Source organism: Chenopodium album, chromosome 12 (assembly GCF_948465745.1).
Source record: "Chenopodium album chromosome 12, dcCheAlbu1.1, whole genome shotgun sequence".
Taxonomy (NCBI): Eukaryota; Viridiplantae; Streptophyta; class Magnoliopsida; order Caryophyllales; family Amaranthaceae; genus Chenopodium; species Chenopodium album.
In genome coordinates this window covers 12,596,622-12,611,360 of record NC_137845.1, presented here as the reverse complement: position 1 = coordinate 12,611,360, position 14,739 = coordinate 12,596,622, and the positions used below count along the sequence as shown (strand labels likewise).

The window sequence follows — 14,739 nt, the reverse complement described above, 5'->3', positions numbered from 1 at the left end:
AATTTGATCCAAAATTGGGTCTATCTTGGCTACCATTTGTTTATCAACCTTGATTAGGTATAAATTCTTTATTAAGATTCTCTACAACCTAGCTTCAATTTAAGATTTTACACGGTTTGAACATGAATCTTTTGGTTTTAGTGACTTTATGTTTGTACAAAACTGTTATTATCAAATGTGATCATTATCAAAATTCACTTGGTTATATCTAATTATAGGCTCACATGAACATGCCCTAATTTTATAGACTATTTCATGATTCATGGTAAGCTAATAAAATGATCATAAACTTGAAGAAAACTCATATATAAAGCAAATTAGAATCAAATATCTCAAGGTTGAATACAAACCAAACTACCTTTTTAAAAGAACTCATTTAAAAATTTCATTACCATGATTAATACACAATCACATTGAATTACAGATAAAATATTTAGAGGTAAAATCGTAAAAGTAACCCGACAATTATATTTACGCGTAAAATAAAATTTGGATTAGAGGCCTTAATGCCCCTACACTAACCAAAGTAAACGGCAATTCAATAACACAGCCAACACAGGACTACCCCCAAAAACCCTACTCCGACGTTGAACCTCGTTGCATAGCAGAAATCGAGAGAAAGAGGAGAGAGAAAAGAGAGTAGAGAGTAGAGAGTAGAGAGTAGAGATGTGGAGATCCATAGCATCAAGATCTTCCTTCACCAGAAGTTTTGGGCGAAAATTGATTTCTTCTACCCAAACCCCACCATCTCAGGTAATCCATAAACCCTTGATTTCATCACATTTTACAGTTATCGAGAATCCCAGCAAGTTTTCATATCAGAATCACAGGTTTTTCTCTCATTCTTCTTCAATAAGTGAAATTGAAACTGAGAATCATGATTCCACTTCTTCTGAGGAAGTTGAATTGGAAAATGGTGGGGTTTTTGATGATACCCATGATGTTAGTTCTTCTCAAGAACTTGGTTTGAACCCTAATTTTGATGAAATTAATGATGCCCAGATGAGTGGTATTGGGTTAAATGATCAGGAATTAGAAGGGGATAGTGAGGAAATTACTGGGGTTGATGTTGAACAATTGGAAAATGTATTGTCTTTGCTTCTAAATGATGTAGATGGGTCTTTAGAGTCTAGCCTTGATAGTATGGATTTGATGTTGAATGAGGAGTGTGTGGTGAGAGTGCTCGAATCACCGCTTATTCCTGGGGATCATTTGATTAGGTTTTACAAATGGGTTTCGGGTCGAAATGAATTTAAAGGTAATACTTTGTTGTTAAGTGAACTTGTCCGTGCTATTTGCAATGATTCTGAACCCAAGAGGAAAGATGTTTATGCTTTGTGGGATTTGGTGAAGGAAATGGGTGAGAAAGAGAGTGGTGTTGTTAATGCTGAAATGCTAAATCAATTGATATCGGCGTTTTCGAGATTGGGTAAGGGAAAGGCTGCATATGAGGCATTTGGGAAGTTTGAGGAATTTGGCTGCGTCCTGAATGTAGACAGTTATTATCTTACAATTGAGGCACTTTGCAAGAGGTCATTTTATGACTGGGCTACATTAGTTATTCAGAAAATGCTTGATGCTGGAATGCTTCCAGAGAGTGAGAAGGTTGGTGAGATCATATCATTATTATGCAAAGGATACAAGTCCAAGGAGGCCCATGTTGTCTATCTTGCTGCCAAAAGGGATAATAAGTATCCTCCTCAGAAGGCAGTTAATTTTTTGATAAGTTGTCTGTCGAAGGTGGATGAAACTGTGGACTTAGCACAGGAGACGCTGGTTGATTTTTCTGATGAAGTTCGTAAACATGCTATCAATCCGTTCTCATGGGTCATCCGTGGTTTGTGTAGGAAAAATGACATTGAGGGTGCTAAGAAGTTGTTTGCTGAGATGATGGGAAAAGGTCCGCCTCCTGGGAATGCAATCTTTAATATTATCATTAACTCTCTTTCCAAAGCTGGAGATATGGAAGATGCCAAGAGGTTACTGAAACTTATGGAGACTAGGGGACTGAAACCTGATGTCTATACTTATAGTGTCATTATTAGTGGTTATGCAAAGGGTGGTATGATGGAAGAAGCTCGCAAAGTCTTGTCAATGGCAAAAAGGAAACACTCTAAGCTCTGCCCTGCTACTTTCCATTCACTCATTCGAGGATATTGCAACCTTGGAGAATTTGACAGGGCTATGAAACTGCTGAGTGAGATGAAGGACTCCGGGGTTGAGCCTAATGTAGATGAGTACAATAAGCTTATCCAATCACTTTGTTTGAAGGCTTTAGATTGGAAATCAGCAGAGAAGCTTCTGGAAGAAATGAAAGAGAAAGGTTTGTATCTACCTGGTATTACGCGAGGTCTTGTAAGTGCAGTTAAAGAGTTGGAGCAAGAGGCAGTTGGATCTGAAGATGATAATGCCAAACCATAGATTGTTAGTGGACCATGATCAGTGTTGTAACATGAAGTGGCTGAAGCCGTTTTTGTTCTTTTTCTTGTGGTAGTATTTCTTTTTGTTTTATTCTTTTCATTTTCATTTGGTTATCAAATTTTGGAGCTCTTAGGCATTAATCTGGATGGCATTGATTCCAGAACTGTTGATCAAATAGTACATCTTCTTTCATTTGGCTGGCTATGCCATTTCGTTTGTGGTAGCTGGATCTGTTAGGAAGTTAGTGCTTATATATATATATGTGCAAAACTGTTTGCTCTTTTTTTTCCAGTGAGCAAAATAATCACATCACTAACTCTATGTATGATTTCCTTTTCAATGGAAGCTAAGGTTGTGGCTTTTAACTGTTTCTCTTTTGGCTAAGGGTGCATGGGTGGATATATTTTTGAGGGGTTTTCACCAGCCTTTGTTTGAGAGTTGGACAGTAGTAGTAGAGGTATGTAATTTAAACTCTGTAATCATCCCGTTTCTTTTGCTTTTAAGAACCAAGCCTTTTATTATTTGGTCAAGCAGGTTTTCTTTAAGTTTTAGGGGGTTTTCTTGACTCAATTCAATTCGTTTTAAAACTGGAGTTGTTCTAATTCAATTCAATTGTTTCAGATGGCTTTGATTCAATTTTGAAAAAAAAAAAAAAAAAAAAAAAGGATTTTATTTCTATGCATTCTTAAGTTAGGATTTTATTTATTTATTTGATTAGGATCGTTTAATGTCTAATTGACTTTACAATTTGGAGCAGGATTAGGTTTTAAGTATCAATTTTTTGGGAATTGTAGCTTACTTATTTGTTATTTCCATTAAGACAGTAACCATTGCCTTAAATAATACCATCTCGAACTGGAGTGAAAAGCTCATTGACTGAACTATCTTAATGATAAAAAGGATTCGTGACCTTGACATTTCCATGTTAATTGCTTCTACAGGAGTCAAGGCATGTTTGAGTATTTGATGTTATTACTTATTAGTGTATAATGGTTTCTGAGTATCCATGGCCATGTATGAGAATATACATTGATTTCTTTTGAAGGAAAGAAATGGTCAGATCAACGATAAATTATAGCTGCTATGACAACGAGCAATCAGAACATATTATGTATTTAGAATAATGGTAATTGAGATGACAAAAGGTTAATAGTGTGATAAACAAGTATGACCTAAATGTTGATTAGAGTGTCAACAAACTGGAAAGAAATCAGATATGTTAATCAAGCTTGATGTAGAAACAAAGCTGCTTTAGACTTTGTGATGAAATAGTCTGATTTTCTTGATTTAAGTATTTTTTTGATTAAAATATTGGTGTTGATTTTTGATTATTTTTATCATTTACAAATTGTTTCTCAAATTTTGATGATCGAATCTTTTTTTTATACTGATCGAATCTTTTTTTTATACTCCCTCCGTGTTTTAATAAGTGTTACACTTTGACTGGCACATAGTTTTGGGCAATTTAGTTAACTTAAAATAAAATAAGAGGTAAGTGAGTTGAAGTATTAAAAAATTGTAAAACAAAGATAGTGGGGTTAATAGTTTATTGAAAAGTAATGAATGTGAGAGGAATGAAATAATTAAAAAAAAGTAGTGGTGGGTTTGGGTGGGTGGGGACAGTGAGAGGAGAGAGATTACATTTAAATGTAGCTTTTTGTCAAAAAAAGGAAGTGTAACACTTGTTATAATACGGCCGCATTTTGTAAGTGTAACACTTATCAAAACACGGAGGGAGTACATCTTATCATGTGTTGTCTTTTTTGTATGGCTGGATATACAAGATCAAATTTCACCTGCATTGTGTATGTACTTTTAATGTTATTTTATTAATTATCTTCTTAGATATCTTCTAATATACCACCAAGATGCCTTCTTTAGCATGTTGTAGCATTCTTGGGGCTCTCCAATGAGTGAATTATGTTTGCTTTCAAGAAGAAAAGGAGGGGATATGGGACTTTGACCGGTTAAGTTGTCCATACATTCGACAAGAGTTTTTATAGGTTAGATTTTATGATTAATTATCTCTTGCCTTCTTTATGCAATTCTTATCCATGCATTTTATATAATAGTTCCTAATATTATTATCAATTTCTTCTTTCAGGAGTAATTTGGCTCTTCTTGGATGGTTTTCCTAAACGAATGTCTAAAGGGGCATTTTGAGGTATACTATAGTTATAATCTTTTAAGTTCTAGTTTTCCCTACCCCGCTGGCCGTCAGGTGACTGTTGTACTTGATCAAACATTTTAAAATTACTTGGGCATGCTCTGTTGCAAATTTGCAATTGAGCAAAACACAATAGTTATAAAAAATTGGACAAAGCATCAAAAGACTTGTCGTGCTGATTAAAAGAGATACCCTTATCATTTAAAAGGGTTTTTTTGTCCTGTTTTAGCTGAAGCTATTATGTAGTTTCTGTTGTCTTCCATATACGTAGTATGTGTTTGGAGGTGGCACTGGGTGACTAAGAGCTATGTTCAATTGGCTTGGTAGTAAGTTGCTTACTGGCAAGCTGAATTATTGGATGTTAATTCAAAGCTATTGTGGCTTGTATTTTGATAAAGCAGAACCTGAAAAAAAAGTTGTCAATTTTGTTCTGCAACATTTTGATGATCCTAATTTCAGATATTGTCCACTTTCCTGGTGTTGCGTTTTCTAATTCAAGGCACCCAATCTTCTATTGGCTTATTGCTTCTAAGTACCATAGCTCTGACATTTGTTCAGTTATAAGGAGCTTCATTTCCATTATTCTTCTTCTGTCTCTCTTTAGTCATCCATTCTCTATAACCAAATGCATTTTAGGACTACTGATGACCTGATCAAAGTGTGTACTCCAAAGTAAATGATTAATAGTTTATATTAAAAAGAATCATTACTCTTCCAAGTTCCAAGCATTAGAATGGTGTTGACTTACTATATCACATAGATTATATTTGGAGGTGTAGTGAAGAGGATACTTTAGGGGAGGGCTCTTCAAAGATGTAAGCTTGTATGAACGATTTTGCTGCAGCAGTCGGCATTCAGCCAGCCAGCAGTCAATTTGTATGTTGTGTACTTCACTCTTCAGATAGGTTGTTGATTCCTAATTAATTTGTTTTCTTTTTCTCATCTTTTTGCATTATGTAATATTTTATTTGAAGCTAGGAACTATAGTATGAGAAGTTGTTATGGCATGAAGCTTCGTGGTCACTAGATCACATTAATTATCGGGGGTATTCCATGTGCATGGTCCTTTGGAAAAAGGCTTCTGGAAAGGCCTATCTCTTGGTAACATTGGAAAAATATTTGTCAAATTTTTATGCTGAATTTAGTGAGTGCATCATCCATCTAAGTTAGCATATGCCTGTAATATTGATGGTTGATTGATCGAGAGACGAGGATGGGAAAGACAAGAAGTTGGGGACGGAAAAACAGGGGATTCCCCCCCCCCCCCCCCCCCTCCTCTTATTCTCACCATTTGTTTGGTATCCTTCCACCTCCATTAGGGTGATGTGGACTTGTGGGCGTTGTGGCCACCTGTGAGCTTTTACCTTTTAAGAAGGGGCTCTTTAAAATATATGAATTGGCCATGCAGTGTCAACTCTCAAGAATTTCTTTGCATTGCCAATAAAGATCAAAAGGCATTCTTTTTTACTTGTTTAGCTTCTCCCTTCAGTTTAGTCCTCACAAAATCTACCCCTTTAACAGATTTGTAAGTAACATACATTTGGCTGTTATAAAAGACGGCATTTCATTTTATTTTGAGCATCAATCTTAGTAGTAATTCAGAATCCTCTCATTTTCCCTGCAGAAAATTAGTTGTTGACCTTTTTCTTGGAAGCGGGCCTAATGCAAAGCTTAAGAAAGGTGAATTTATGGAAGCTGCTAAAATCAGACTTCGAAAGGAGCCCAGTAATAGTGAATTTCAGAAGGTCAGTGCTATTCTTTTTGTACAAATAATATTTCAGATCCTGCTTTACCAATTTGTGACTATAGTGATTTCTTATACAAGTATGATTACAGTCTGTTTTTATGAAGAGATATTCATTAATGTAGTAGGGAAGATAAAATGAATGGAACAAGCATTGTTATTAGGAAAATTGGCATAGGAAAAAAAACAATTAATCTAAACTATAGAATGTGAGTTTAAGATTAGGAACTCAGCATTGCCAACTTTCAACATACAAAATCTACTCGTATACAAAATCGATATGACCCTTGCTGATGGTGGAGTATTTCTAATAAAATTTGAATCGTTTGTTTTTTAATTCCATATCGTAGCAAAGTCTTGCTTACTCTGTCTGCCTTGTGCCTTATACTCTGTATCTGAATAGGAAGTTGGTTACGACACTGGCTTAATTTTATCTCTGTTAATTATTTTCTCTTCTTATTGTGGTAGGTCATAACTGAATTATGTGTATCAAAGGGAGGGGCTTGGGTGCTAAAAAGTGGCGATGGAGTACCTAGATGACCGTCAACTTATTTTGAAGACGATGTAGTTGTAGAGGATGCAAGAATACCAGGTATATGATATTGTACTGTTATGATACTGATATAATTGTGCTTTTATCTGCAACCCGATCTACATGTTCATCAAATTGAAATGCTGAGAGCCTTGCAGTTTTGTCGCTGCTGATATTGTCCAGCAAGAAGACGTGGAGTTATCAATTGGTGAAGAAAGCCATAGAGCTTGTTGAGTACTGCTAAAAAGATGGGGGGGGGGGGGGGGGGGGGGGCTTGATTGAGGATGGGAAGACATGCCATTGAGCGAGGAATTATAAGTGGAGTGCACTAACCATTTTTTTTTTTTCGCGGGAGGCTAGGGGATCCTGCTAATTGCTAACTGTGAAGTACATGATGCAGCTGTAAATATTATTATACTAGTTTTCAATCCAGTGCAACCTATCGATAGTGAATTGTTTGATAATTACGAATAACAGTTATTTTGAGGGTTTCAAGTTAGATAATGTACCAATCTTTGCCAATAAATAGTTAGTATGAGTATTGCCATATTGTAATTTTTCTTATATCCTTGCTCTACCCCCTCCCATACACCCTTTATCTCCCCTCGGACGATTGTATCAGCAATACCCATTCAAACTCTCCCTCTCTCTCGCTCTTCCACAATATTATAGGTCATAATGTTATAAAATAATTCCCAAGCTCGACTCGATCAAGGCTTGACTCAATTTCAATGATCTCATATCAAGCAATTCTTATAATATAACTTGAATTGCTAAAGAGAAGGTCAAAATTTGTATGTTTAGTAGTACATAAGTACATTCAATGTTTTTTATAAACCAATTTTTTTTGAAATTTTTTGGATATTAATTACTAGTATTTTATTGTATTTATTTAATCTAATTTACAAAACTCTGTTTGATGGATTACTGGTATTATTCGTAATATAAAGTGGCTAATTTCGTTTACTTAACAGAATAAAACGAAGTACGAAATAATTTTTTTTTTATTTTTTTTATGTTTTGGGTGCAAAGAGAAACACTCAATTGACAGTTGGTTAGTAGCTTTTACAAGTTGAACACGTGAGCTCAAAGCCAACTTTGTAGAGTTTGGCTCCATCTATCACGGCGGTGGAAATGCACTTTGATTTGATAATCCTCTACTCATCCAAGCTACTTCCATCATTGTACTTAATTTCCACTCTAGGCATATAGTTGCTCTAAATATTTAAATGTCACTTGTAACCTTTTTATATGCATGAATTTATTAACAAAAAATAAGGTTTATATTTAATGTAAAAATCAGTAGTTTTAAAAATTAAATACGAGTATAATATAGAAACAATAAAGATAAGTTTTAAATGTAAATGTCAGTAATTTTATAGAATAAATATAATTGATAATCGGTAAAAATAATTTTAGTTCAGTAAAATAAAGTGCAGAGAATCTCATTTGGTGTCCTTAGGTATGATCTTCATTATATAAAAAAAGCGAATAAGAGGGGAAAAAAATATTTCTATCTAATTTTTTTGACAATTTTTTTTATTTATGATGATTCTTACTATGTAGCTCACTTACATCATAACAAAGGTACACATTTATTCCTCTAATTCACTGGAGCTTTCTTCTAATTCACTGTCATGAAAATCCATACAAGGCAATTTCTCCTTTTCAACACGTTGCAAAATACCTTGAATACAACGTGACAAAGAAGTCTGTAGAAGCATCCACAATGTTTAATATATATTAAACAACTTGAATATGTAACCAACACTCTGACAATCAGCATCACTAGCAAAAACCTCAACAACCAGCAGTTTTAAGGCACTTGCATTATTCAATAAATACATTAACAAATACATCGCCTTATGGTCATATTCTAGCCCCTTAAGGCAGATAGTTATCTCTTTGACACGTTGCAACGAGCACGGAGGTGGAGTATCTACAGGAATTGATTTAGGGGTTGTAGATATTAAACTTAGTGAACACATAACTTCCAATACCTCATCAATTGAGCTCATCCTAATAGTTAGTTTCTCAATTGGGAGCATAATTAAGAAAACGCATCTACGTTTTCCAACAAGTATGAGATGTTTTCGTAAATTCAAGATGTCTTAAATTATGAAATATTGGCAATTGAATATCACCATTCAAGCCATTCAAAGCAATTACCAGAGTAAAACACAACAAAATAGCCTTAACACCGCGAAAATGCCCAAAATAGCTCTGTGCCTCTACTCATTAGATCTTGGCCCCTTGGGAATACGTTAAGCGTGCACTTTGTAACTCTCTTGGTTCGCGGACAAACCTAAACTCCAAGTGACTTAAATCTGAAGCTTCAAACACCTTCAAATTAGGGGCATCAATATCTACATGTATAATCTCAACTCTTCCCCTCACATTGCGTGTATGAATACACAATGACTTTAAATTTGATTACGAAACAACCACATGAATGTCTCTATCCCCATCCCTACTATCAAAATCTTCATCAAAATTCCCATACAATCTTAACTCTTTAAGATCGACAAGGGCAAGAATTAAACAGATTGGCCAACAAATTTTCGTGATTATCGTTAAGATGACTTATGTTAATAATTTTTAGATTAGGAACACTAATTTCATCTGGCAAAGTAATTATATTAAGTTGTATGCCCAAAATGAGAGATACCAATGACTTGCATTAGAAGAGACACGGTGATAATGTGGTTGAAATTTCATCTTCACTAGTAATATCTCCAGAAAAACCGGACCACGATAGTCTCTTGACTAGTGTAGAGATTATATAAGGAGTAAGAATAACCAAACTCGGGGGCTTGGTACGGGTGGTCATCGAGAAGGAGTACAAAGGTTTGGATTTCAGGGGATAAATGTTGAGGTAAAACATGGTTAATGATAAAAGATGAATTAAAGGCCTTACTAGTTGATTTGTCAAAGCGAGAAGCGGTGATGAAAGTCCAAAGGCGACACCATCTCTTTGATAATATGCCGGTAATGATAGCGGATTTAATAGAAGGAGTGAGAGAATAACGATGAGAATTGATGTCGGAAGTGAGCTCAATCTATCTTCGTCGCCTTGAAGTCCGTACCATTTTTGGTATCTAAAATCCATGGAAGGTTGTAATTTGAATTTGTGGAATAGGGGTTTTGGCTTTGCTAGTTTGATAAAATGAGCAATTTTTAGGAAAACTTAATTCACCTATTTGCAAATAAGACAAATGGATTAGCTTATGGAAATGAACATTGTAATAATTTGAATCATTATACATATAATTAAAGGTTATTAATTGAGGAGAATCACATTAGATTTTTTTTTCCATGAATACTAGCAATGAATCTATAAAGAGTGAATGACTCCTTGTCTGAAACAAAACAAAGGAAAAAAAAAAATCACATGAGATCTCTTAATTAATAGATATGGTAAAATAACCGTCAGTCTTTTGAGATATTGAATTCACATTTTTAGCTTGTCTTCTTAATTAATAAAGATGCATGCCATGAGTTCAAATCCTAATTAGGTAAAGCTTTCACAATACACATGCATTACCTAGCCTATTTTCCACATTATTGTTCGATATATAATCACATGTAATGTCACCCACATTGATCCATTGGTAATTTGAAAATGAATCCGTGTGGACTAAGTTATGGTACATATGAATATGGTTATTAAACTATCCAACGAAAATTGGGTCGAGAAGGGATGTGTTTTTTATACCTCAGATCAGCTCCATATTGAATGTGGCAATTAAAAGGGATTTTTCATACTACCTAGCTTTTGTTTGAAAATACTTGTATCACTACATTTGGATTTGGGCGTAAGGACAAATCCAATCTAATCCAAAATAAAATATAGAAGTATGTTTTAGTTTTTTTTTTCAATTCAATTCAATTTGAATTTCTCATCAAATTTAATCCAAAATAAAATTTAGTTATTTGAATCTGATTCAAAATTCCAAATTAAAATGCGATGCAATTTTTTAGGGCTTAATGACGAGTTAAGACTAAAATTGGTACTCAATTCTACAACTTTTCACCGTTTGGGTACTGAATTTATTTTTTTCACCATTTGGGTACTGAGACCCAATTTCCGGCCAAAAAAATAAATTCCCCCCAAAGAATTGAGTACCTTGGGTTAAAAATTTAGTACCTTTGGTTAAGGTATGTGGGGCCAATTTTGGTTAAGGTATGCGGGGCCAAATTTGGTCTTTGATTTTGAGATTAATTACTCAATTGGTGTAATCGCTGTTTTTCAATAACTCAATGAGTTTTTTTTTTTTTTTTTCAATAACTCAAAAAAGAATAGACTCCTTTTGGCAGGCTGAAATCGACAAATATACAAGGATATATAATAAGAATTCGATTAATAAAGGTTTATTACCTGTTTATCTTTTCAATTAATGTAATATTCCATGTTTTTTTTTAATATAATTGTAGGAGGTTGATTTGGAATTTCTCGCACGGGGTGGATGTAATTTGTGTATTCTTTGTTATGAATTGATTTGATTTTGAGACTCTTAATTATTTATGTGATAATGTCGTAGATGGGTGATTGGTCCTTGTTGCACTCTGATATTCTTGCTGGAATTGCTTTGAAATTAAATTGGATTCCTTGGAGGAAGTTATTTATGTGAGGAAGTTATTCGTTTTTCAGCATCAACAAAAACAAGTGCTACGACATGGTGATTCCTGAGATAACTGAGAAAAGATGTTGGGGGTCGTCTTATGGGTGGATTGTGACACAAGACTTCAACAAGAATGTTAAGTCGCTTAATCCTATTACTAAAGCTCAATTAAGCCTCCCTTCGTTGTATGATTTGCCACTTTGCCAGCTTACTCACATACTTACACATACGATGAAGACGTATCAGACGATGAAGACGGATCATCATCAGATGATTTACTTATATTCTTACGCCAAAGAGAGTCTGGTATTTCGGATGATTATCAACATGCTCAAGGTGAGTATATATACCTGTATGTGAGTTAAGTTTTTTTTTTAATTAATAATTTTGGAAAATTCGTGGATGATGATTTTAGCCTAACAGAACTAGTTGAAGTTTTACTATTTTGCTCTTAGTTTGGCTGGTGTATTCATGCCATTTTTTTGGCTGCTTCAAACGCTTTTAATAGCCTAATAATGGCTAGTTTTTGACTTTTGAAACAGTCAAATTAATTAATGGGTTTTTTTTTAAAAAAAAAAAACTTTTTTTTTTTATTTTTTATTAGGTATGGTTAGTGGTGAGTTAGTGGTGAGTTAATTAGCCTGAGAATTAGTTTGAGTACCTAAAAGGTGAAGAAAAAAAATTGAGTACCTAAAAGGTGAAAAAATGAAGAATTGAGTACCCAATTGTTGTCTTAACTCGCTTAATGACCCATAATCCAATAATTTTTTTTTTTAAATATGAAAATGCAATTACAAAAAAAAAAAAAAAAAAAAGGGTTGTAAATAGAATCTCAATATAAGCCTGGAAAACCTTTTTTTTTTTATTTAGTTTTAAATACTTGACTAGTTTTGGCAGATTAATAAAGGTAAGATTCTTGTTATAAATAAATAAATAAATAAAGGTAAGATTCATTAGCAATGATTTATGTAACTTTTTGTAAAATATTTTTTAAATTTATTTAATGTACATCTTTAAAAATCTTATGTAACTTTTTTTTTTTTTAATGTTAAACTAATTTTTTTTTTATCCAAAAAAAAAAAAGCATTTTTTTTTCAGACTAAAAAAAAGCATTTTGGAGGGAAAAAATTTCATATAATTGTGCCAAGTGTCTTATTTGGTGATTGTTTTAGTTTTAGGTGTAGAAGATTAATCCCGTGCGATGTACGGTTTTACAATAAGAAATAAATTTTAGACTTTTAACGCGTAACGAAAGAAAATAACTTCCTCATTTTTCCTAACTAATTTCTAATTAAATATGAATATACAATTCCCGAAAGTGCATAATTTTCATATTTAATTAAGAAATTTCAATTAAATTATATTATTAACTATTGTTAACAACTCGTAAATAAGTAAATAGCATAATATGTGTAGAAAACCCAAAATTTAAAAATTCAAATGTAATATATTTTCAAAGATATGTAAAATAGAGAGTTACGTGTCTTACCATCAAAGTTATGTGATTTTTTATGTTATCTTTTGAATATAAAATATTAATATGTAACAAATGATAATATGAACAACAAATTTAATTACAAAAAATTGAATCATAAATTACAACATATATTTGATCAGTTCCATGTAATAATACGGGGCATCGCCTAGGCCCAAAAACTAGTTGTATATTAAGAGGTGATTTTTAAGGATTTTTTTTTATTATTATTTTTTTAATTTATAAAATTGGTTACATTTATCACTATGTTATAAGCCAATGAATAAGTTCATAATGTCTGCCTATTAAATTTTTGATACCCTCTAGTAGCAATTGTCAATTTTGGAAAAAAATCAAGAATCATACACTTTCCAATTAGTGTAGACACAAAAATGGACAAAATCATGATTACATTTATGGATATGGAAGCAAAAACTAGTTGTATATTAGGAGGTGATTTTTAAGGGGTTTTTTTTTTTTTTTTTTTTTAAAAAAAAAAAAATTATAAAATTAGTTACATTTATCACTATATTATAAGCCAATGAATAAGTTCATAATGTCTGCCTGTTAAATTTATGATACCCTCTAGTAGCAATTGTCAATTTTGGAAAAAAAATCAAGAATCATACACTTTCCAATTAGTGTAGACATAAAAATGGACAAAATCATGATTACATTTATTGATATGGAAGCAAATTAAATAACATATTTAATTTCGAAATTAATATTTCATAATATTTTTAAAACCTTATCAAATCAATCAATCAATACTATATAAAAGACACACCAACAAGGTGAAAAATGTATGATTAAGACACCTATGCAAGTAAATTCATTATTACTAATTAATCGTTTTATCTTAAAATTTGTTAAAGGAATATAAGTATTAAGATTTGTAAGCCGTGCATCGCACGGGTACCACGCTAATACTATATACTAAAAGACAAACTAGCGACATGTGTCATTTTCTGATGTGTCCCTTATATTTTTAATTATTTTTTTAAAAAAAAATCCATATTAAAAACAAATTTTATAGATAAATAAAAGATTTGATGCGTTCTTATATTTATTGCCAACTATAAATTTCAGTATAAACCAAAATTACTAATTTATATTAATAAAATATTTGATGTATCCTTCCACAATACAATATATAGTCAAATGCATATTAACAATACAATATATAGTCAAATGCATATTATAAAATATCTGTTTGGCAAATAGACTATTTTATAATCCATTATAATATTTACATATGTAAATTTACTTATACAATGTTAACTTAAAATTAATTATTAAAAATTTCCATGCATGACACAGGGTCTAACCTAGTTCTTTGTGAAAGTTAAACTTTTTCTACTTCGTACGGACTACAGAGTATAAGATATAGTAAGTTTATCAAGTTAACTTTTGATTATACCTCTAAGTACGTTCGTTCCTTTACATATTTTCCTCTTTTGTGCATTAAAAAAAAAGTAACTTTTTTTTAAGACCAAAAAAAAAAGTTGTAACCTAATTTAATTTTTCTTGTATAAAAGTTATGTTTATTTCGATTACATTCAAAGCTATTCCATATATCTCCATTTTTGTGTGATGCCTTAGTTGTTTTGTTGATTCGTCTTAATAAGTACTTTAATTATAGCAAACATTTACTTTTTTTTTCTGAAGTTGATAATTTATGCCGCTTCCTCATTAAATCCAAATTAAGTCTACTATGCGTCAAAAAAAAAAAAAAAAACTCTACTATAATTTCGAACATTGCACAGTTACACAAGATCC

General features: G+C 32.4%; 1 long non-coding RNA gene and 1 pseudogene across 1 annotated transcript; both read left to right on the top strand.

The window, feature by feature from the left end:
- Window positions 1–539: 539 nt before the first annotated feature.
- LOC145570355 (small ribosomal subunit protein mS80 (rPPR6) pseudogene) lies at window positions 540–2,613 on the top strand (annotated as a pseudogene).
- Window positions 2,614–4,079: 1,466 nt separating this feature from the next.
- On the top strand, window positions 4,080–7,121 carry LOC145570356 (uncharacterized). Its single transcript, XR_014096454.1, has 5 exons — window positions 4,080–4,424; window positions 4,526–4,585; window positions 6,213–6,333; window positions 6,801–6,924; window positions 7,023–7,121. It is a non-coding gene; the product is annotated as an uncharacterized LOC145570356 (long non-coding RNA).
- Window positions 7,122–14,739: the final 7,618 nt, after the last annotated feature.